Source organism: Tasmannia lanceolata, unplaced genomic scaffold (genome assembly GCF_043159265.1).
Source record: "Tasmannia lanceolata isolate RefF3 unplaced genomic scaffold, GAP_Taslan_0.1 ptg000006l, whole genome shotgun sequence".
NCBI classification, from domain to species: Eukaryota; Viridiplantae; Streptophyta; class Magnoliopsida; order Canellales; family Winteraceae; genus Tasmannia; species Tasmannia lanceolata.
This window is the reverse complement of record NW_027518683.1, coordinates 21,909,256-21,933,261: the sequence shown is the minus strand read 5'-3', so window position 1 is coordinate 21,933,261 and position 24,006 is coordinate 21,909,256. Positions and strand designations below refer to the sequence as shown.

The window sequence follows — 24,006 nt, the reverse complement described above, 5'->3', positions numbered from 1 at the left end:
TCAACGGCTACTTCCACCTCTGGAGAAGGGAGACTCCGAATCTGTAGTAGGATACGACCCTTCTTCCTGCTCCACAGCTCTAACATTGGTTCCATCTGATCTATAGGGAAAAGGAGCTTGGCCTTCCAAAAATTGCGCTACTTGCCTCATGCTAGGCCTATTTTCCGGCAAAGGTTGAGAGCAAAGCAAACCAAGCTTTAGTACCATCTCCATTTCCTCCACCACATAATCCTCTCCTAATTTCGGATCCGCGGCCTCTAAAATCGCCCCTCTTCTCTCACATTCTTGCACCCAATCCACCAAGAGAACCTTCTCAGGTGGCACCTTTCCTTCTATCGGCCTCCGCCCACAAGCAACCTCAAGCATAAAAGCCCCAAACGCAAACACATCGGTACTTGCAGTTGCCTTGCCGATTCTAGACAACTCTGGTGCAAGATACCCAAAAGTCCCCACCATATGGGTTGTCTGAGGATCACTTCCATGATCATACAATCTTGCAAGGCCAAAATCTCCTAATTTCGCATTCAATTCATTGTCTAGTAACACATTGCTGGCCTTGATATCTCTGTGTAGGACTACTTGAACCCATCCTTCATGCAAAAAAAGCACCCCTTCAGCTACATCTTTGATAATTCGAAATCTTTGATTCCAAATAAGCAAAATCTTTGGCTCATCAAATAAGAACTTGTTCAAACTACTATTTGGCATGAAATCATAAACCAAGAGCAGCTCTCCTTTACGGCGGCAATAACCTTGGAGTCTTACCAACTTCGGATGCCGAATCCGGCCGATGCTCGCAATCTCGGCAATGAATTCCCTCATTCCTTGTCTGGATTCGTGGGAAATTCTCTTCACCGCAACTTGGACTTTCGATGTTGGTAACACACCTCGATACACCATACCGAAACCTCCAACACCCAGAAGCTCTTTCTCTCTGAAGCCCTTTGTGGCTATGAATAGATCCTTATAGAAGAACCTATGAGGACCATATTGGAGTTCCCAATCCTCGAGTATTTCTGCAAATTTCTTCCTCCTTTGATATGCAAAGATTGCACTAAATAGGGTCATTATGAAAAGAAGTACAGAGATTATGGGCAACCCAATTCTCAAAGCTCTTCGTTTCCAAACAGACGATCCAATGTGAGGAAGCGGTGGAAGGCTCGAAAGATTGAGTGCATTAGCTTCCCCATTCAACTTAAAGCTCCATCCCAAAACATAATGAGATGTTTGCATTGACCCCGTAGAAGACGAGAATCCGACATACATGGGATCTTTGATCACAGTCGAAAGGTCGAAAGGCAAAGACGAGAGAGGAATGAAGGGCTTAGGTACATCAATAGGAGATAGTGTTACGTTAAGTTGCTTTCGAACCCCATCATATTCTATCCAGACCTGCATTGCATCTCCACTTTTAAGGGAAAGGTTTTGAAATCCCCCATTGTCAATAGAGTTATAACCTGCTGGAGAGGATAGAATTGATCTCAAGCTATTTATATCTATTCCAACATGATTGTCATTAATGTCCCCAAATTCCATGTTTTGGATTGTGTCAAGCTCAACTCCAAAGACATGATTAGAAGAATTTCCATTGTTGGTCGCATTGGAGAGGCCTAGATATTGGCTGGGTAGAGCTCCAGGGAGCTCTTCTGACGGAGCGATGAGAAAGACGATCCCGTGGCCACTCAAAGTGGGATCTTCATTGAGAATTGCGAAGACGAAAGTAGTAGAGAAAGAGAAAACACTACCATTTGAGGTGTTGTTCCAGTAGAGTGGAATGGAATAGAAGGCATGGCCAATCTCTTGCTGGGTATCGTTTGTTAGCCTCAAGAGGCCATCTGGTGTTATCTCTGCTATGCCTTTCAGGGTCAAGTTAGAACTGAAGAATCCATTGTAGGTGAAATCATCGTCCTTGCCTTTTGAGGCTGAAAGGTTGAAGAGAAGAAACAACAGTAGGATCTTAGACAACATTGCTAAAACTAAGAACTCAAACTTTCCTCGCTTTTTACTTCGTTATTGATAGCATGACTTCATAAAGAGGAGTAAGACTTATAAAAAATAAAATCAAGGAAATATTCACCAAACCATCTCTGGAAAATACATTCCCACCATTGAAGGGCCATAGAATGAATGGCCAATAATCTTAACCATACGTGTGGCATATGTGTATGGTGATCAGAACTGCCCTATAGATCAACGGTCAGGATCGATAATGGCATCTTTTAGCATGTATAGTATCTTTTAACGTAAGATTGAGAGCAAGTGGGAATAATTTAGGGTTCGTGGGTTTTTTCTTCGTTCCTGTTTCTTTCTTGCTTCCTACTGTAGATATGCGTGGTCTATCTCGGCCTCCTAAATTCCTATGATATATAACTATTGCCATTTCAAAATATATTTTTTTACGGTTGGTGGGAAACACAAAAATGTATTAATTGACCCATCAAAACAGTCAATAATACAGCTAGGCCAGTTGATCAAGACCCCGTTCATCAGATACATGAACAAAGAGTGCACTGATCAGAAAAGGAGGGCAATTATTCTAGTATAATAATTGTGAAAAGTCCAACGATTGGACTGCTGAGATTGTCTCAATTTTCGTGTCAAGGCACATTACTTAACTGGATTTAACCTAAGATAGGTCAAAATAATTGTGCTTTGATTCATTTCAACTGTATATTAGACTATATTATGTAATTCGATAAAATATTGTTTTTTTTTTATAAATTCATATATGAGTTTTTCACTTGTCTTGCTTGACGACTTCAAATTGTGGAACGCTCGTCTCTCTCTCTCTCTCTCTCTCAATAAGAGAAATGATATGATGGACAACAACCTAAAAAAAAGTGGGGTCCACATTATTCGGGTGATCTAAACATTGGGCTCTGAGATGTGCCCAGAAAATCATCTCCGCATGATGATCCTAATGCTCCCATAAGCGATCTCCATATAAATTCTCTCTAAAATAATATACCATGTGTACAGTCTCCCCTTTCAATCGAATCTGGCCTTCATCCTTTTTTTTATATTAGAAAACATAGAAAAGAATAATTTATATTCCAAACACATATACCAATATAAGCCAGAGGATGGCGTGACCGTGCTTAATCTCAAGACTCGACTAGCAAAAAGTCATCTTTTTCACCCTCCTTTAGGAGAAATTCGCTCCCTTGAACGATGAATTGATGCCAAAAATGTTAAAGTTTGCCACATGCCCTCCTTTACCCTGTTAATAGATAAAGTATGCAACATAGCCTCCTTTAACCGGTGGTTAATCTCTCTCTTGCTCTCTCTAAACAAGGTAGGCGCCTGTGTATTTTTTATTTTTTTGAAACATGCATGAGAAATTATATAATGGGTGCCTGTACAAACCCGTATTTTTTTTTACTTGGGACAGCCACCTCGAATGTATTTATGACTTCTCTTTTACGCTAGCAAAAAGAGGGCCAAATCTAAAACATTTAGCTAGGGGTGGCCAGAACCGAACCAGAACCGAAGAACCGAACCGGAACCGAAGAACCGAACCGGAACCGAACTGTAAAAAAATATTTTTGGTCCGGTTCGGTTCCACTGATGAAGAACCTAAAAATTTCGGTTCGGTTCCGGGTCTAATGTTCTCGGTTCGGTTCCGGAACCGAAGAACCGAACTTTGAATATATATATATATGAGGAAAAGGATTGTACGCTCGACCGTACCTAAAGTTAGGTACGGTAGAGTGCCAAATCACATGGGTCCCACATTTTTGGTGAGCATCTAAACTATTCATTTGCAAGGCCCCATCATAGATAGGGTGCATACCAAAAATCAGCTCCATAGGATGATCCTAACCCATCCATTTGTGGAGGCCAAAATGGACAGACAGTGTTTGTCCACAAATCTGCCCATTTTGGCCTCCAGTTTTGGAGGGGTTAGGATGATTCAATGGTGCTGATTTTTGGTATGCACCCTATCTATGATGGGGCCTTGCAAATGAATGGTTTAGATGCCCACCAAAAATGGGGGACCCATGTGATTTGGCACTCTACCGTACCTAACTTTAGGTACGGTCGAGCGTACAATCTTATTCCTCTATATATATATATATATATATATATATATATATATATATAATATTTTTATATTCTATTATATATATACTTAATAATATAAATTACTTATAATATTAATAAGTAATAGTTAATACTATTCTTATAATAAGAAAGTAACTTATATTATAACTTTAATTAAAAGTTTTTATAAATTATAATTAATAATTAATAATTAGCCATTAGAACCGAAGAACCGAACCGGACCGAACCGATTATTTTCGGTCCGGTTCGGTTCGGTCCTACTGTGTACTACGGTTCGGTTCGGTTCTTACGGTTCATGGAACCGAGAACCGAGAACCGAAAAAAAATGAACCGAGAACCGAGAACCGAACCGGTTGGCCACCCCTACATTTAGCTGTTGGGAGTAGAGAGAGAGAGAGAGAGGGGTCTGTGGCAGAATTTAACGCTTTTGGCATCGATTCACATTAAAGGGAGCGAATCTTCCATAGAGGGGGAGGGAATCTATCATCGCCCTTAACCAGACACCCTATTAGATGTTAGATGACGTGGCACTCTAATACCAGTCAAAACACCTAGGAAACCGCAGAAATTGTGCAATCAAACGTCCATTATTATTTCTCCGGCCATCTAATCATCTACAGTTTCAATGTCCATCCCTATGGTGTAATTTAAGCATGATATCCTGAAGCGTTTGTAAGGTTGAGTGATTACTTTTAATGAGATCTATAGCTCATATGAGTGGGATGTCTAAGCTACAAGAGCATCCTTGATAGACTTACCTACATGTTAACGCGGAACTTGGCCGCTTCTAAAGAGAATGAGGGCTTTTTCTCTTATGCTTGCATGGATACTGGGATGTAGCCCATGGCTGTAACATGCGAGCTTTTTGGAACCAGTTGAATACTTTAGTATCATGTGTATAGTGTACGTTTTTCTGTACCCAAGGGTTGTACTTCAAGACATGGTCACTATTAATTCCTTACAGTTATAATGCATTAACACTAAATAAAGGTTCAAGACATAGTCACCTTTATTATACGTGGTACTTTGCTGATTGCCCAGCGTCAAGTTTTATTATTTCTTTTTTCTATTAAAATAAGTGGGGGATTGTTAGTAGTTTAATAATTAAAATAAAAAGAATTCCCTTTTTGCCTTTTAAGAAGATTCCTCCTGCTTTTGAAATTTCCACACAAATTTCAAATTTTCAAATAGATTATCTCTTTTGTACTTTTTACACCAAAAAGTTTGAACATTCTGAAATGTGCTTTCTTTTCACTTGTGAAACATAGTCCCACATTGGAAAGTGTGAGAAATCTCTACATCCATATAAAAGGGAATGTTGAGACAAAGGCTTGGACCTTTCAAGGGCATTCAACTTTGTTTGGGTTGGAGCTTTTACATAGAAAAAAATTCAAGTTAAAAACAGACGTGCGCGCTCGCCGACCCTGAGCCGTGTCCTGCCATGTCGGGGCGTGGGTGTGTGTGCGGGTTTGGGTTTTTCCTAAACAAATTTATCTTTTTAAACTCTGGGTATGTCTTTTGGGTTTATTCTCTAACGTATTTTCTATTTTGAACCCAAAAGACATGTCCTCTTAATCCAACCGTTAGAAGCTTCTTAAACAACGTTTTAAAACATATTTATTTTTAAATGACGCTTTAAAGAACTGTTACGTTTTAAAGAGTGTCTTTAACAGATACGTTTTGCCTGCAAAAGCAAGCGATTACCAACGTTTTAGAAGTGCAAAAAAGCCTTCTTTAATTCTGTCTTTTACTCTCTGTTAACGGAAGACTATTCCTACTTTGTCATACTGCTTTGTTAACAGAATAGTGTTTTCTTTCTTTGTTCTTAATAGAGCGTTCTTCTTCTTCTCTCTGTTAATAACAGAAAAGAGTTATCCTACCTATATTTCACAGTAGCCTCTTCTTTTCTGTCTTCTCTATTTTTATAATTTTGTTGGGCAATCGGAGTATTCGTTGTGTGGTTCAGATCTATCTGATCTTGCAATTCAGAGTCGAGATATTGTATTTTGGGAGTAATTGTGTTCGGATCTGCTGAATCGGGGTTCTTCCGCAGAGGCGCCAAATCACCTTAAAGAGTGCGATCTAGTCCGTGCCTCATCTCGCCGCATCGAAAAGTTTTTACTAATCATCTAATTTTCTGTTTTCACAAAAATTCAGGCATGCCGTATTTAATTTAAGAGGAAAGTTCAACAGCAATACTAAGTTCCAATGCTCCTTCCGATACTGATAATCTTTGCTACGAACTCCTTCATTCGTTGCCTTGATTCGTGGGAGACTTTCTGTCACGCCCCAAACTTGGGATCCAGGCCGGAACGCAACAACACCGTACACCTGCAACGCGAACCCTACAAGCATGCAAGGCATTCGATATCAAATAGTGCAAATAATATCAAAGCAATTTTTTCGTCGAAACAAAACTATCATAATTAAACACTATTTTCTATTTTGAAAATCCATTTAACCATTTCAATAATTCAAGATAAATACAATGAATGATACTCACGGTCAGTAGCCCGAATAAACATGTTCGTGTCCAAATGTAGATTATGGGACGCTCTCCCATGTCCCAAGCTAGAATTGCGTTCAATATCTGAAATTTGTAAACCACGGGTGTGTTAACGCTCATGTAAGCAGTAAAGCACAACTATGGTCAAGCAGGCCAAGAGAAATAAGTATGCAAGTGGCAATGAAACGGATATATAAAAGCTCGATATCATTTACCGTTCTGAATTCAAATACTATATTCAAGAAGGATTATTCCAAAGAAGTCAACCCTCGAAATTCGAAGGTTCTAGTACACAAGCCAATGAGTTAGTAATTAGAAGGTTTCAAAGAGAATCGCACGTTTCGGAATTACCAATTGTTCTTAAGTACAGTGCACAATTCGACAAGTTCAGATGTTTCAATAATTCTTTCGATTCACCATTCAGAGTTCAATACTTACGTTCAATGACTAATCAGGACAAATACTGGGGTTCAGAGTTTTCAATACATCGTCGACGTATCGGAGTCAAATGTTTAGAAATTCAATAGTTCTTATCACGATAGATTATTCAATGAATCAGAGGGATGGAGACTTGGTTCAGAATTTGATAAAGCCACAGAGTCCTGCAGAACTTTGAGGTTAAGATAGACACACTGCTTATAGCTTAAAGCCGGCGGTCAGCGGCTCCAGATAATACTTGTTGACAAGGTCAATGAATTATGCATTCCCCACTTATTGGGTCCAGAATTGGCCTTGGCCAACATTATAGTTAAAAAATGTTCAGTCTTTGCCAATGTATTATGCGTGCCCCATTGGCGGGGTCCAGAAAGCCTCACAAGAGATGTCAATCACAAGGTAGTTCAGTATTCATTGAGTGTACAAAATTTGATACAAAACAGATTGTTTAAAGCAGGAAGGGATATACCCTTAATATGCGGGACAATAATAATCATGTCACAAGGTCAAACGGATTTTAGAGTTCGATAACAGGACAGGCACGAATCACAAAGCTTGCATAGGATAATTCGATAGTCAATACAAAAATGTAGGGTTAAGCATATGTTAAACTATCAAAACCATAAGTTCAAAATTTGAGAATCTATATAATCGCATTTGAAAGGATAAGTCCAAAGAATGCGGAATCATACAAAATCATGTAGTCCAAGTGTTGGCAAAAATGGAAACTAAGACAGACAAATTCAGATAAGTAATATGTCGAAGTTCCAAAAGACTATTTCTATAGTTTAATAATGGTATGAGTCTAGCTCAAATTGAGAGAAACCAAGTAATGCAATATCACTTACCTCGATCGGAAATTCCCTCAAATTCGTCATAAGGATTAATTTACTAGACCCAAACAAATCATATTTATCATTTAGGGGCTTAAGGAGTAAGTCAATCAAAACAAATAATCCAAAAATTCGAAACCCCCAAAACAAAAATTAGAATTCCAACAAGTTCGGGCGCCCGACGTAGAATGTTCGGGGGCGCCCAACTCAGAATGTTCGGGCGTCTGAGCCTTCATTCGGATGACACTCGGGTGCCCAAGAGCCCACCCTGCAAACTTTTCCAAAATTCAAAACTCTCGGGTTCCACCGATCCCTCTTGTCGGGCGTCTGATCCAGTCTACTCGGGCGTCCGAACACGAATTTGAGTTTCATCCAAACACGAAATTTCTAATGAAACACATCGCTTCAATTGATTAAATTATATTCTAGGATTTTTAAGAATTAAGAAATCGTCATAATATGGAGATCTAACCTTGGATCATGATCTTCGGTCTTCAAGCTTACTTCTCTTCCATTGACCATAGCTGTCCTTTTCCATTTCTTGATCAAATCGTATAGAAGAGGCTTACCTTCCTCATTAGAGGTGAAAGATAAATATTCCTGATGTATAAACGAACCCAACTCAAAGTCCTATTTAACTTTTCTTTGTTGTGTATCTGACTGCCATAACAAGGAGTACTCTTTTATTCTCACCAAATCTCATTCCTTTGAAGAGTGATGACTTCCAAATTTTGATCAGGCTACTGCCCCCAAAGGTGTGATGCCGTTCAACATTGACCAAGGCCAAGGAGAAACGTTCTGGGTGTTTTTAAATGGGTAACTAAGTAACTATCCAGATGATATTTTACAATGAGTACACTTGCTAAAGCTACCACAAACTACTTCCAGGGAACTCACGTTTCCAAATTTCTTGCGCACGTTTCCGAGAGTCTAAGAGGAGCACGTATCACTCTTAAGATTAATAAATTCTATGCTAATTCTCTAAATTTCATACGAGCTATATCAATTAAAGGGAAAGTCTCCAATTTGTTTTACTAACCAATTCTCCTACTATGAGAAGAAATAGGGGAGGCCTATCAAAAAAAAAGAAATAGGGGAGAATGAATGAACGGTACAGCAATCTGCCCAATTTTTTTGCATCTTGAGGTAGCAAAAATTAAAGGAAAAAGAATACACAAAGTAATTTTATTAGCTTGGAGAAAAAGCCAGGAAAATTGCTATTTCAAACATCACCCTTCAAGGCCCCATGTAATTTAACGCCTTTACACTTTGTGCTATCAACACTTCACAATTTAATTAGCTACATGCTATAAACATCGTATTCCCATTTGATAAGTACACCCCCTTCAAATTTAAAACAATTCAAACTAAATTTTGATATTGGCACTCTCCACAAGCGATAAAATTTTTATACTCGAGTTTTGATAAAGACACCATTAGAAAATAGGGGTTTTCTTACGGCGGGGCCGGGTATTACACTTTCTTCACAGCAACTTCGACTTTGGAGGATGGTAACACCCCTTTGTACACCCTACCAAAACCTCCTATGCCCAGAAGCTCTGTGTCTCTAAAGCCTTTGGTGGCTATGAATAGATCCTGGTAGGAGGACCTTTGAGGCCCGTACTCGTACTCCCAATCCTCGATTATCCCTGCGAAATTGATCTTCCTTCTCACAAAAAGAACACTTGTGAGAGTCACCAACATGAAAATTGAAGTAATTGTGGGTAGCCCAACTGTCAATAGTTTTGATTTCATTTTGGGACCTCTACGAGGAAGCTTAGGAAGGCGTGAAATCGAGGTCTTGAGCTTTCCCATTCATCTGAAAGCTACATCCCACAACATAATTTGATGTTACTATCAATCACGTTGAAGAAGAAAAACCCAGGTTCATATTTCTAACAATACCGATGAAAGACTAACCATCGAAGACAAGAGAGGGCGATTAAGCTTTGGTGTCTTAACTGGAGATATTGTGACTTCAAGTTTCTCATCACTACCGTTGTACTCAACTCAAACATGCATTGGTTCTCCACTTAGAAGGCTTAAGTTCATAATCCCACCATTTTCATTAGTATAATAAGCTGCATGGGCCGAATTGGTAGAATTTAAGCTGTTGATATCAATTCCGACATGGTCACGTCAATATCCCCAAATTGTGGGTCCTGGATGGTATCAAACTCAACGGCAAGAACATGAAGAGACCTATATATGTCCTAGCTAGAGCTCTGGGGAGCCTGGCCGGGGGGGGGGGAGGGGGGGGGGGGGGGGGGGGGGTGGTTGGTTTTTAGTAAAGAGTACCATTGGTAGAATCCTTAAATTGAAGAGGAATGGAGTGAAAGGCATGACCCTTGCGTTCCTTTGTATTGTTGGTTAGCTGCAAGAGGCCGTTGGGGGTGGCTTAGATCGGTGCTAAGGAATCCATTGTAGATGAAAACATCATTGTTAGATGCTGAAACTTTGACGAGGATGAGAAACAGTAAGATCTTGGTAAACATGGCTGACATCCTGCAAGCAATTCAAAAAGTCATTCAAATATTTTTCACTTGTATTGTATAAGTGAATCAAAATATCATCTTTTACAGCTATACGTCAGCATCATAACATGGGAAGAGTAAATATTTGCGATATTTATATAATACCATATTTTTATGATGACACCACTCTTCATTTTACACTATTTTAACCACGAATAACAATGTTTTCAAAATTTCCTGATGAGTGATGAACTTGTTGAATCTTTAATTAGGAGCTCTTTTTGCGAATTTGAATTTGCTGATTTTAATAGAGGAACCAACAAAATAGAAAATCATAGGAGAGGACTTTTTGTTTTTAGGAGGAACAAAAGAATTATTATTATTTTATTTGTGACTCAGGTCTAATAAGTTACCGGTCCAAATGAGCTACCTTTAAGTGATAAGAACTAAAAAAATTAGAATAAAGACTTAGCCAATATACATTCACACCTTCAAATACAAACTGATAAAACAAAACAAAGCAAAAAAGAGTAGGAGAAGTCTTTTGGTTTTTAGTAAGAACAGAAGAATGCTTCTTTTTTATTTGACTACTCAACACCCTTTAAATAAAATTATGCGTCTCCTCTTAGAGAAAGTCCAAGGTTTCCCACACTCACTTCAACCTAAATGGGTATTCTTGTCATTGAATTTCAACCTAATTGGGTATTCTTGTCATTGAATTTTAGCCAATAGGAAGACAGGCTTTCTAATTGATTATTATTTAGAGTGAGAGAATATGTAGAAGGTTGTGTTTAAAAGTTGATAAATAGATTAGATCTTGCGGTTACGTGATTCTCTTAATTGAAAAATAGTTAGGAATTTCTCAGAGTTGATGACGTTTTGGGGGAGAACATTTAGGAGCTCAAATCGTTGTCTTCTAGATTGTGCATTTGTCTTAACTAGGGGGAGAGGTTTTAGGAAGGATCCGAAAAGCTTTAAATGTCTCCATAGAAGAGAGAAGTTTATGGAGACTGGTATCAAGCCAAACATAATTTTTGAAGAGGAGGACATCATGGGCGCTGGGAATCGCTGGAAAAATTGCTTGATTGGTTACTTTCTTGGTCGTGGACCTTACTTCATGACGCTAAGAGAGAACCTTCTAAAGAAGTGGAACCTGAGAGGAAACCTGGAAATCTTTACTCTTCATAATGGTTTCTACCTCTTCAAAATTTCGAGCCCTGAAGATTGCTCCACCATCCTTGAATCAAATTCAAACTATTATCGTGGCCGCCTCTTCGTAGGTGGACTCCAGATACCGCCCTTGAAAAGCTTAATCTATTCACAGTTCCTGTGTGGATCCGCTTGCCAGACCTCCACTTAAAATTCTGGACTACAAATAACGTTAGCAAAATTGCTAGTGGGATAGGCATCCCAATGTACATGGATAGTCAGACAGCAGAAGGCACTCGGCTTACTTATGAGTGGGATAGGCATCCCAATGTACATGGATTGTCAGACAGCAGAAGGCACTCGGCTTACTTATGCAAGACTTTGTGTTGAGATTGAAGCAGGAGCAACCTCCCAGACTCCATTGACCTCACCACTCCATCAGGCACCATTGAGCAAGAGATACTCTATGACTGGAAACCCTCTTCTTGCTCCCTTAGCAAAACTTTTACCCATCAGACCTCAAACTGACATACAAAAGAACCAGAGAAGATATCAAAGAAAGAATGGCGTCTGGTTAAAAACCCGGTGGAGGATCAATTCATAAAGGATACATCCAACCCCTCCAATCCTGATGCCCTGCCCCTTGTGCATCCCCATGTCACTCAGCAAAGCTCCCTGCCTCCTACCCTTCCTGAAGAAACCATCCCCCCAGGCATCCAAACTAAGAACCCCTACTCTGTCCTTCACTCGGAAGCTGAAGATGACACAACCTGTGACTCTGACATAGAGGCCCCCGAGTCAAATAAATCTAATGTTGGTGAAGAAGAATAGGAAGCAGGTGAAGAAAACCCCCAACAGAAGAAAACGAAACTCCTCCATCAAAGAAAAATGGAAACCACAAAGGTTCAGAAGTTGAGGAAGAGCCAAAGAGCGAGGAAATTTAGCCAGAAGATGAAAGACCACTTGGATCACTAGGGTCTTAAATTCACATGAGTATGGGGACTGACTCTAGAGATCATGCGTATTCTCACCTCTCTTGCTTGTTTTGAGTTTTTATTTCAAGGATATCATGTCCTTGGGCATTTCCCCCCTTCCTTAGGCATTGTTCTAAAGATTGGGGAGTGGCCTTGTTTCTTTTATTGTATCATCTTTCTTTAGTTAATATACTGGTAGAGGTCCGCCTAACCCCAGCTTACCAATCCAAAAAAAAAAAAAAACTGTTTTCTCCTCAGCTGGTTTATCCCGATACGTGATATAAGAGATTGTTTGGACTTTGGCATGGACATGCACTATGGGAGGAGATCTTCTAGAAAATATTGTAAAGAGTTGCACTGATCAAGCCACCCTTACCAAATTGTAGAAAAAATCCAAAAGAAAAAACTCATAAAAAACTGTTGGAAATTTTATAGAATTTGAAAACTCAAAAGTACTTTTGCCTTGTATTTAAAATTTAGAAGGAAAAATTCAAAATTTGGTTTCCCTCTTATTTCAAAAGCTAGTGACTTTTGAGTGCTTTTTTGGATTTAAATGAAAAAAAGATCTTTTTAATGCTCAAAACGGTTTCCATTTTACCCCATTATTGCTAAACGTTTTTTTTAATGGCACCCCAAACGGTTATTATAATAACACCTATTAAAGTTGCAAAACCGTTTCATCTCCAACGGTCACAAATATGGATGTTGGAAGAGAAACGTTCAAGGCTCTTAATAGTAGCTTTTTTCAACATTAATACCCATAAATAGTGGCTCTTTCCAACAGACACTTTGGTGTCCATAAAAAGGAGAAGAGAGTACGATTTGGGTAAGGCTAAGAGTTTTTGGGGTCTACGTTTGGGGTGGCTTTTGCCAACAGAAAAAGAAAGAGGTTTACACAGAAAAAGGGTTATGTTTTCTGGTTTTGCTTCATCTCCTTCCTTCTGTTCTTTCCGTGTCTGGGCACAGTTCTAAGGTGGTTCTGGGTGGACCAGTCAGCGAGTGCACGTGGACTGGAGCCAACTTTGGCTGTTTTATCTTAGAGCATCGGTTCGCGGATCCCGGTTGCACCGGTAGGGGCCGGATACGATTCTTAAGGAGAGTGACCAGTGGCACGACTCAACTTTCTCTCTTCAAATCTGATTTTTCCAAACTGTTTTCATCAAAAGAGATAAGTGCAATATGTTTTTCCATGTTTTATTTCAATTATGGTTTGATTTACAGTACATGGATTTTTGGCTACGAGTTGCACTATTTTGAGGTCGAGTAACATGTTTTCGGTTCAAGTAACCTGTTTTAGGTTCGAAAAACTTGTTTTGACTTCGACTATCTGTTTTTGGGTTCAATTAAGCTATATATCATTTCTTCATTATTTGTTTATAAGATCTGTAGAAATCCGATCCGTCCATTTTATCCAACAATCTTAAGAACCATAATATTTAAGCTTCTTAAGATATGGATTTTTCCAACAAAAACTTTTCTGGAAAATATTCTTTTCCAAACTAGCCTTTCCATAGATCCAAACAAACCCTCAGACATGATTTTTTTTCCCAAGAATATTTTCTTATCCAATGGTGAGGAACAGTTGGAGAGGGACAGATACAAGAGGGAATGAGGAGAGGGCAAGAAAAGCTTGAAAAACCAAGAAACCAAAAACTCTACCCAAAGTCTGATCGACTTTTTCCTGATTTTTTAGCCATATTTCACCCTCAACTCATAGGTGCTCTCTCAAATCTTTCCTTCTCCCACCCTCAAAACCCCTCTCTTACCACTTGGACACACTATTTTTTTTCCTGGCAGTCACACATGGCCTTAAATGAAGATTTCTGCATGAATAGGAAGAAACATGCATTTAGCTGTATAAAGTCGAAGCAACTGAAGCCCCTATACAATCATCGTGGAGTCTTTTTCACATTGGATCAAAATAAATTATCAAAATGAGACAAGTCAGTACTCATGATAAAATCACTCTATATGGATATCTTTGTTACACCATAGAAAAAAAAAAAAACACCATTTACAACGAAGTGAATTCAAAACAAGGCATTGTACTTAAAGCCGCCCATGTTCGTTTTAGATTATGACAACCGATTATCAATCACAAACGTGTTATTGGACTCAAAATTACTTTTAATTTTAAGTCCAATAATCGGTTTCGTAATGACAATCCCTTGTTGCAATCTAAAACGAAGAACTTCGGTGATCATATACAAAGTTCATTAGCTCTACCAATTTGTCTGAATCAGCGGCCTCCACCTCTGGTGAATGGCGACTCCGAATCCGTAGTAGGATAAGACCCTTATTCCTGTTCCACTGCTATAACATTGGCCCCAATTCCATCTGATCTATAGGGAAAAGGAGCTTGGCCTTCCAAAAACTGCACTACTTGCCTCATGCTAGGCCTATTTTCCGGAAAAGGTTGAGAGCAAAGCAAACCAAGCTTTAGTACCATCTCCATTTCCTCCACCACATAATCCTCTCCTAATTTCGGATCCATGGCCTCTAAAATCGCCCCTCTTCTCTCACATTCTTCCACCCAATCCACCAAGAGAACCTTCTCAGGTGGCACCTTTCCTTCTATCGGCCTCCGCCCACCAGCAACCTCAAGCATAAAAGCCCCAAAAGCAAACACATCGGTACTTGCAGTTGCCTTGCCAATTCTAGACAACTCTGGTGCAAGATACCCAAAAGTCCCCACCATATGGGTTGTTTGAGGATCACTTCCATGATCATACAATCTTGCAAGGCCAAAATCTCCTAATTTCGCATTCAATTCATTGTCTAGTAACACATTGCTGGCCTTGATATCTCTGTGTAGGACTACTTGAACCCATCCTTCATGAAAAAAAAGCACCCCTTCAGCTACATCTTTGATAATTCGAAATCTTTGATTCCAAATAAGCAAAATCTTTGGCTCATCAAATAACAACTTGTTCAAACTACTATTTGGCATGAAATTATAAACCAAGAGCAGCTCTCCTTTACGGCGGCAATAACCTTGGAGTCTTACCAACTTCGGATGCCGAATCCGGCCGATGCTCGCAATCTCGGCAATGAATTCCCTCATTCCTTGTCTGGATTTGTGGGAAATTCTCTTCACCGCTTCGACTTTCGATGTTGGTATTTGGTAACACACCTCGATACACCATACCGAAACCTCCAACACCCACAAGCTCTTTCTCTCTGAAGCCCTTTGTGGCTATGAATAGATCCTTATAGAAGAACCTATGAGGACCATATTGGAGTTCCCAATCCTCGAGTATTTCTGCAAATTTCTTCCTCCTTCGATATGCAAAGATTGCACTAAATAGGGTCATTATGAAAAGAAGTACAGAGATTATGGGCAACCCAATTCTCAAAGCTCTTCGTTTCCAAACAGACGATCCAATGTGAGGAAGCGGTGGAAGGCTCGAAAGATTGAGTGCATTAGCTTCCCCATTCAACTTAAAGCACCATCCCAAAACATAATGAGATGTTAGCATTGACCCCGTATAAGACGAGAATCCGACATACATGGGATCTTTGATCACAGTCGAAAGATCGAAAGGCAAAGACAAGAGAGGAATGACGGGTTTAGGTACATCGATAGGGGATAGTGTTATGTTAAGTTGTTTTCGGACCCCATCATATTCTATCCAGACCTGCATTGCATCTCCACTTTTAAGGGAAAGGTTTTGAAATCCCCCATTTTCACTAGAGTTATAACCTGCTGGAGAGGATAGAGTTGATCCCAAGCTGTTTATATCAATACCCACTTGATTGTCATTATGTCCCCGAATTCCGTGCTTTCGATTGTGTAAAGCTCAACTCCAAAGACATGATTAGAAGAATTTCCATTGTTGGTAGTATTGAAGAGGCCTAGATATTGGCTGGGTAGAGCTCCGGGGAACTCTTCTGACGGAGCGATGAGAAAGACAATCCCGTGGCCGCTCAAAATGGGATCTTCATGGAGAATTGCGAAGACGAAAGTGGTAGAGAAAGAGAAAACATTACCATTTGAGGTGTTGTTCCAGTTGAGAGGAATGGAATAGAAGGCATGGCCTATCTCTTGCTGGGTATCGTTTGTTAGCCTCAAGAGGCCATCGGGTGTTATCTCTGCTATGCCTTTCAGGGTCAAGTTAGAACTGAAGAATCCATTGTAGGTGAAATCATCGTCCTGGCCTTCTGAGGCTGCAAGGTTGAAGAGAACAAACAACAGTAGGATCTTAGACAACATTGCTAAAACTAAGAACTCAAACTTTCCGCCTTTTACTTCGTTATTCATAGCATGACTTCATAAAGAGGATTTCACTTATAAAAAATAAAATCAAGGAAATATTCGCCAAACCATATCTGGAAAATACATTCCCGGCCATACAATGAATGGCAGATGATGGCACGTGTATGGTGATCAGAACTGCACTATAGATCAACGGTCAGGATCGATAAAAGCATCTTTTAGCATGTACATGATCTTTTTAACGTAAGATTGAGAAATGAGTTTGGAATTCAAAATTGTATTTGACCCATCAAGACAGCTTGGCTACTTGATCAAGACCGTTCATCAGATACATGAACAAAAATTGCACCTATCAAGCATAGGAAACGGTCGCCTGCAAGTTGAGGTCAGAAAAGGAGGGCCAATCATATATATATATATATATATATATATATATATATATATATATATATATATATATATATATATATATATATATATATATATATATGTGAGAACATTTCCTACACACTTGTGTAGGTAAGTTACCTACACACTGCCTTGAAATACAGTGGGGGTCCACATTGTTTGGGTGATCCAAACAATTCATTTGAATGGTCCTCACATAGATAGGGTGTCCACAAAAAATCAGATCCATAGGAACATCCCAACCCTACGATTTGTGAGGTAAAATGGACGTGTATAAACCTTCACAAATTAGTCCATTTTTTGCCTCCATAGTTTGAATGGTTAGTATGATCCTATGGATCTGATTTTTTGTGGACACCCTGTCTATGTGAGGACCATTCAAATGAATGGTTTGGATCACCCAAACAATGTGGGCCCCTACTGTATTTTAAGGTAGTGTGTAGGTAACTTACCTACACAAGTGTGTAGGAAATGTTCTCTCATATATATATATATATATATATATATATATATATATATATATATATATATATATATAAAGCGGAATCCTCTAAGCTGTGGTTGTGCCACGTGGCACCCTACTATACACCCAAGTTCTACGTATAGCTATTTTAAAGCTATTAAATCTCCTATAATATCTCTTTCCCTCTCATAAATCTCTCTCACCAAATAAATTTCCAATAAGGAAGCTGTTAAATCTCCTATTAAATCTTCAAAACTTTAATAAAAAGATACTTTTCTTTCTCTTTCTTCTACGTATCGATTAAATTAAATGGGCAGTAACACCCCTTTAAATTAGCAGATACACCCCACGTCTCTCCTGACTTTTCGTATCCCACCACGTTATTACTTCCTTTCGTGCCCAATTAAACCCAATTTAAAGAATATCCCTTAAAATCAGCATTAATATCTTCTTGCAGATTCACTGCATCCCGTTTTACACGATGCTTAATATACCGTTTTACACTATTGCAACCGGTTTACACGATAGAATCCCTTTACACGATAGTTAATAAACGGTTTTACATGCTAATTAATCTACTAATTTATGTCTAAAGATTAGGATTCAATGATTCCCCTCCCCCTTTTAACTCCCTCTCTATATATTGTACCTTACCCTCTCGGCTTCATCCCGATTAACAGGTTAAATTAATCTCATAATTTAAATTTAAGGTTTTTAAATTGCGTTTTTTTTTTATGATTTAGGTCTCTCTCTCTTATCCATCTCAACAAGTTGCCAAAGGCCCAAAGGTATGCTCTCACTCTCTCTCATTCTCAACCCATATCACTCCTTTGCTCTCTAAACTCATTGGGAGTAGAACAAGCAAGCCATGTTCGTTTTGGATTTTGAGAACCATATGGGAGTAAACTAGAAGGTCCAAACCCGATTTGAGTCCTAGGCACTTTGTTCTCAAAATTCAAAACGAACAGAGCCCAAAGCCGCTCCCTCTTTTCAAAATCCAACGAACAGACCCTTCACCCTTTCTAGAAGTTGTTACATATAGCAAGCTTTGGTTACTTAACTAATTGAGAATTGTAATAGTTTATTTATTATTTGAACCTTTTTATGTTGATTTGGAAGCTGATTTTAATTGTGTTAGAATATGTGAGATCCACCGTTGGATTAGGTGTAGATCTCACCGTTAGATCTTCTTGTGGGAGATTAGGCAAGTTGGTTAATGAGGCAACCCACTAGAATAGGCAGCTAGATTTAATTAGTAAGTATATTAGATTAGAATATTTCGTCATTATCTCTTTCCATAGTCAGCTTGATCTCTTTCTATGTTTATCATGTATGTGCTCAATATAAGCACACCTTGAGCTCTATTGTAAATCATCCAAGAATTAGTAAAATCTTCTCCTAATTTTGTCATGGTATCAGAGCAGCCGATCCGGCCTTGATTAAAATTTCTGCAATTCTGATTTCTGGCGGACGGCTACATCGGCCGTCCGCCGGGCACTACAGCCATCAATATCCATCACAAGCTAGCCATCTGCCCGCAAATCTGATTCGGATTTTTCCTCCATTATCCCTCTCGATTTGTTCTATTTTTTTTTTTATATCCAAAATCATGTATGATGGCTTCTGCTTACATATCAGAATCTCGTATGGAGGATTTTCTTCCCAATGCCGTTGGCCATGTTTGGATTGTTTGTCTCATCACCATGTTTGGTCTTGCCACCATTGCCGGAGGCTATACCTGTCCTATTGCCTTTGGGTCGCAAACAAGACTTCCCTCTTGCCAACCATACCCAACACCATTTTGTTGACATCCCTCGGCCATTTGAAAAGGAGAATAACCTTCTTTGAATATCTCACTCAGATGATCTTGGCATCTTGCACGATTTTCCATTCCAAAGGGCAAAGGTATTTGTATTTTCAAAATGAGGTAGCATAAAGTCTAGCAATGATGATCTTTCCAAGACAAGTCACATCATGTGAAAACTAATACCTCTCTTCTGTTTCAAAAAACTCCTTTCATTAGTCTAATATTGAATACCTTTGTACTTGATAAAGGCACCCTCCTTTACGCATCTCAATCTTAGGTAACATGCACCCCATTCCAAATTTGATAACCCTCCCCATATTTGCTACATGCACTCTCTTTTTTTATTCCCTGTCCAAAGTTTCGATGATTCTTATTTTTGTTTCCGTCATTATTCTCAATCGCTAGTGTCGCACTCCATTTTTCGTTCTCTCTCAATTTCTCTTTTTTCATCTCAAAACTTTTCTTATCTTTAGTTTATTTCAGTTGAGGTACCTCTTCTCTTCGGGGTGCATGCCTGAAATTGATCGCTCTACTCAGTTGAGGGGCCTCGATTCTTTGAGGTTCGTGCCTGAGAGAGCCAAATTCCATGAGGATCGGTACTTGCCGACCCATGTGTCTGGCCCATTGAGGCCCATTCTTGCATAACGAGGCTTTGGTCCATAGTGACCCATTTTCAGACGATTCGGTATTCAAAACCGGCCTAAAGACTCGCCCATTCCGGCTTGAGTCCAATTCAGTTCTTTGAGGCTTTGTGCGGCTCATCTTTCATGTGACACATTCTTTAACAACAGGCGGCAATTCATCTTCAGCAATATCAACAACAGGGACATCAATCGTAGGACCGTGCATAAAAAAATTTACAGTTTGTATTGGGGATTTTTATTGTAATCAAACGTATATCAATTTTCAATCTATATACGTTTGAGGGGGCATGTTAGAATATGTGAGATCCATCGTTGGATTAGGTGTAGATCTCACAGTTAGATCTTCTTGTGGGAGATTAGGCAAGTTGGTTAATGAGGCAACCCACTAGAATAGGCAGCTAGATTTAATTACTAAGTATATTAGATTAGAATATTTCATCATTATCTCTTTCCATAGTCTGCTTGATCTCTTTCTATATTTATCATGTATGTGCTCAATATAAGCACACCTTGAGCTCTATTGTAAATCATCCAAGAATTAGTGAAATCTTCTCCTAATTTTGTCAGGGTTTTCTTTGTTGAGTGCCTATAATGTAATGATGATCGTGTATATTTTTAAGTGGGGTGTGTTTGCATTTGCAAGTAACCCATTTTCGAAAAGGTTTTCAGTCAAGTGAAAAGACTGTTGCTGAAAGAGAAACAAAGGCTTCTGAAAGAGAAACATATATTACTGTACTATATGTTTAGTACAGTGATATATGTATATACGTGCCTCTTTCCTGCCGACTAAAATTAATTCCTAATTACAAATAAGATTATTTTATTATTATCTTCTTTCATGTGGTACATTAACCCCTCTTTGGAAGCCTCCAACTATATAATTTCTAGGAGATTATTTAAAAAATAATCATATTTAATTTCAAAACCATTTGCATTAAGGAATCTGCATATATGCAAATATATTTTAGATGTATTCAAAGAGGCATTTTGTCTCCTAATCTAATTCTAATGGTAATTGTATAATATAAATCAGTGATTAATCCTAAGAGAAAGGGCTAACACACAGTTACTGTTTTCGATTCTTTCTCAGTCCACAGTTCTTCTCCGGTTTCTGTCTCAGAATTGTCTCCTGATGCCGTGATTGAAGTCGCAGAGCCGATCATTCCAAGATCTAGGGTTCGTAGATTCCAAAGTGGCAGAGAATCCCTCCATAGCCCCTCAGAGAGTGCCCGATCGTCCTCAATTGCCGTGGAATCACAGACAGTGGAGTTAGAATCGGATGATGGCAAGAGAGGAGAGAACAAATTGTTAGAGTTAGAATCAAGGTTTTCCGTTTTTTTTTTTTTCGAATGTTGGGTTATTTTCTGTAATGATCATGCTAATATCTGGACTTCTTTTTTTATCCATCACTGTAGATCATGGGACCTCATAAGTTGAATTGTAACACAAATTGTCTTGATTTTATAATATGCATTTTCTGGCAGTTTCTTTTCAAGAGGAAATAACTTCACACCCGTGCATCGCACGGGTCTGCAACTAGTTATTCTAGAATAAGTCCATCGATTGTACTACTGGGATTGTCCCAATTGACAAGATTTTCCGTTCAAGGCACATACTTAACTGGATTTAACCTAGGTAATGGACCCGATCACCGTAAGATTGTGACATGTGTACGGTTGAGATGGGTCAAAATAATTGGGCTTTGATTCATTTCAACCGTATATTCGAATATATTATGTGATTCTATAATTTTTTTATTTTTATATATATTATCTTAAGATGACAAGAACATATCTGGAGTTTTCTACTTGTCTTGCTTGACGACTTCAAATTATGGAACGCTCCTCTCTGTCTCTCTCTCTCTCTCTCTCTCTCTCTCTCTCACACACACACACACACATAATAATAGAAATGATATGGTGGACGGCCGCGCATGCACGTACAACCTCAAAAACAGTGGGGTCCACATTATTTGGGTGATCCAAACCGTTCATTTGTTGGGCTCTGATATAGATAGGATGTGCCCAAAAAATCATCTCCATAGGATGATCCTAATGCTCCTGCATGTCATCTCCATATAAATTCTCTCTAAAATAATATATCAATAAGCTAGAGGATGATGTCATTGATGTAGGTAGTCTCCCCTTCAATTGAATGCGGGTTTCATCCCTTTTTTGGATTAAAAAGAAAAGAAAAGAATCATTTATATTCAAAGCACATACAACTTGCTATCTCTCTCCGCATCTCTCTCTTCACTCCAATCATAAAAAGTCTCTCTCCCCTCTCCTCCCTGTCTCTCAATTGTTTCCTTTAATTGACTTCTTGAATACTAATTGAGTTAGACGAAGATTTCTCACCGAAAATCTCAAATCTCTCTATCAAAACGTTTGTTATCTCTCTATCTACGTGAATTATTCTTTCCTAAAGCCCCTCCTAAAATCCCTTCTCTCTCACATTCCAATTTAATGAATCCAAAACTTAGGGATGCAGCTTGGGTCGGGCTCAACTGTCCGAACCCGACGGGTTCAACCCGATTTTAGCTTGGGTTCGGTTGGCACTTCCTCGGGTTGGGAAAAGCCAATCCGATTTAATTTGGGGTTAGGTTAGGGTTGCGGTCTTGGCAACCCGACCCGAACCCCACCTCCGTCTAATTTTATCTTGATTTTCTTTAGGTTATTGTATTTTTCTGTTTGGCCCAAGGTGAACCCGTACCAACCCGACCCAATTTCCAGTTAGATGGTTTGGGTTAGGGTTGAGAGATTTAGAGGTGGGTCGGGTTAGGGTTGACCATCCTCAATCCGAGGATCGGGTTGGGCTGGGTTAAGGTTGAGGGAATGTTATCTCAGGTTGGGTTAGGTGATACGGATTCTTCCTTCTACCTATTGATGTGTTAGGTTACTTCAATTTACGCTAAAAGAAGCTAAAATAAATGGTTGCTTGCTTTCTTATTGATGAAATGTTCCTTAAATACAAACTCTCTTTCACGTACAACAGATACGCGAGGATAAACATAATTAAACACCTGAAATGAGAGAAATAAGGAATAAAGCTAGAAAAATCAAGATTAAGATATCATATTCAACAGACTCAACTAAGCAGATAAAATCAGCAACTAAAGAGATAAAAGCAAACGAATAACAACCCTAAATAATAGGAGACATTTATGGGATATGGCTGCACGCATCATTCCCCTTCCCTTCGAAGAACCTGGTCCTCCAAGTTCGCATTCGGAATCAAAGCCTCATTTGTAGTTTCTGGCATCTATTTCTTTTGGCCATGAACGTCCCTCCATCAGATATAGCTTTTGTGTCTTGCACTTGTTTCCCAGAGCGAACATTTCATCGCAATTGTAGTATAATCCCTGGGTATGGCACTCCTGAATTTGGGCCAAAGTGAGTTGTGTAATAGTCGGTTGGGATGATTTGAGGACCACTGTGTTAGAATCTCCCTGGTCATGTCGATGAACTTCAAATCATGAATCTCTCATCCAGTCACCAATAATCCGATTAGAAACTTGTTGGATAGAGATCAATTAATAATTAACTACAAACCCTAGATCAAATCCTCCATTACCCGATTCTCCATAGACAAGATGAACATCCATGCAGAAGCCAGAGATTAAAAATGAAGAAAATCAAAACTCATTCATACATACCTTGGAGGACGATTTTCTCCTCCAGAGCTCTCCCTCGATTCTTGTTTTCTCCAAACGATCTGCAAGGAACCCAAGAACAAACACAGATTGTTTCCAACATGATTCAACATCGAAATCTCCTTATTCCAATTACTCTCTTATTCTTTTAGGGTTCCAAAAATCTAAATATTCATTGTAGATTACAGATCTTACCTTGACTTGTATTCTCCAGATCTTGTGGACCCCGATCCCGAGAGGACGGTTGGACGACGAGGGACACGAGATCTCATCGCCTGTCCTCTAAGATCTCTACAATGTGAAGGAGAGCTCTACCAAGGAACTCTCGAAATGGTGCCACTCATAGCATGGGTGGCGATACAAATGAGATACCTCTCGAT

At 39.1% G+C, this 24,006-nt stretch overlaps 2 pseudogenes; both read right to left on the bottom strand.

Moving 5' to 3' along the window:
• On the bottom strand, window positions 1-1,968 carry LOC143878841 (L-type lectin-domain containing receptor kinase IV.2 pseudogene; annotated as a pseudogene).
• A 12,764-nt stretch (window positions 1,969-14,732) lies between these two features.
• On the bottom strand, window positions 14,733-16,662 carry LOC143878840 (L-type lectin-domain containing receptor kinase IV.2 pseudogene; annotated as a pseudogene).
• Between the last annotated feature and the right edge of the window lie 7,344 nt (window positions 16,663-24,006).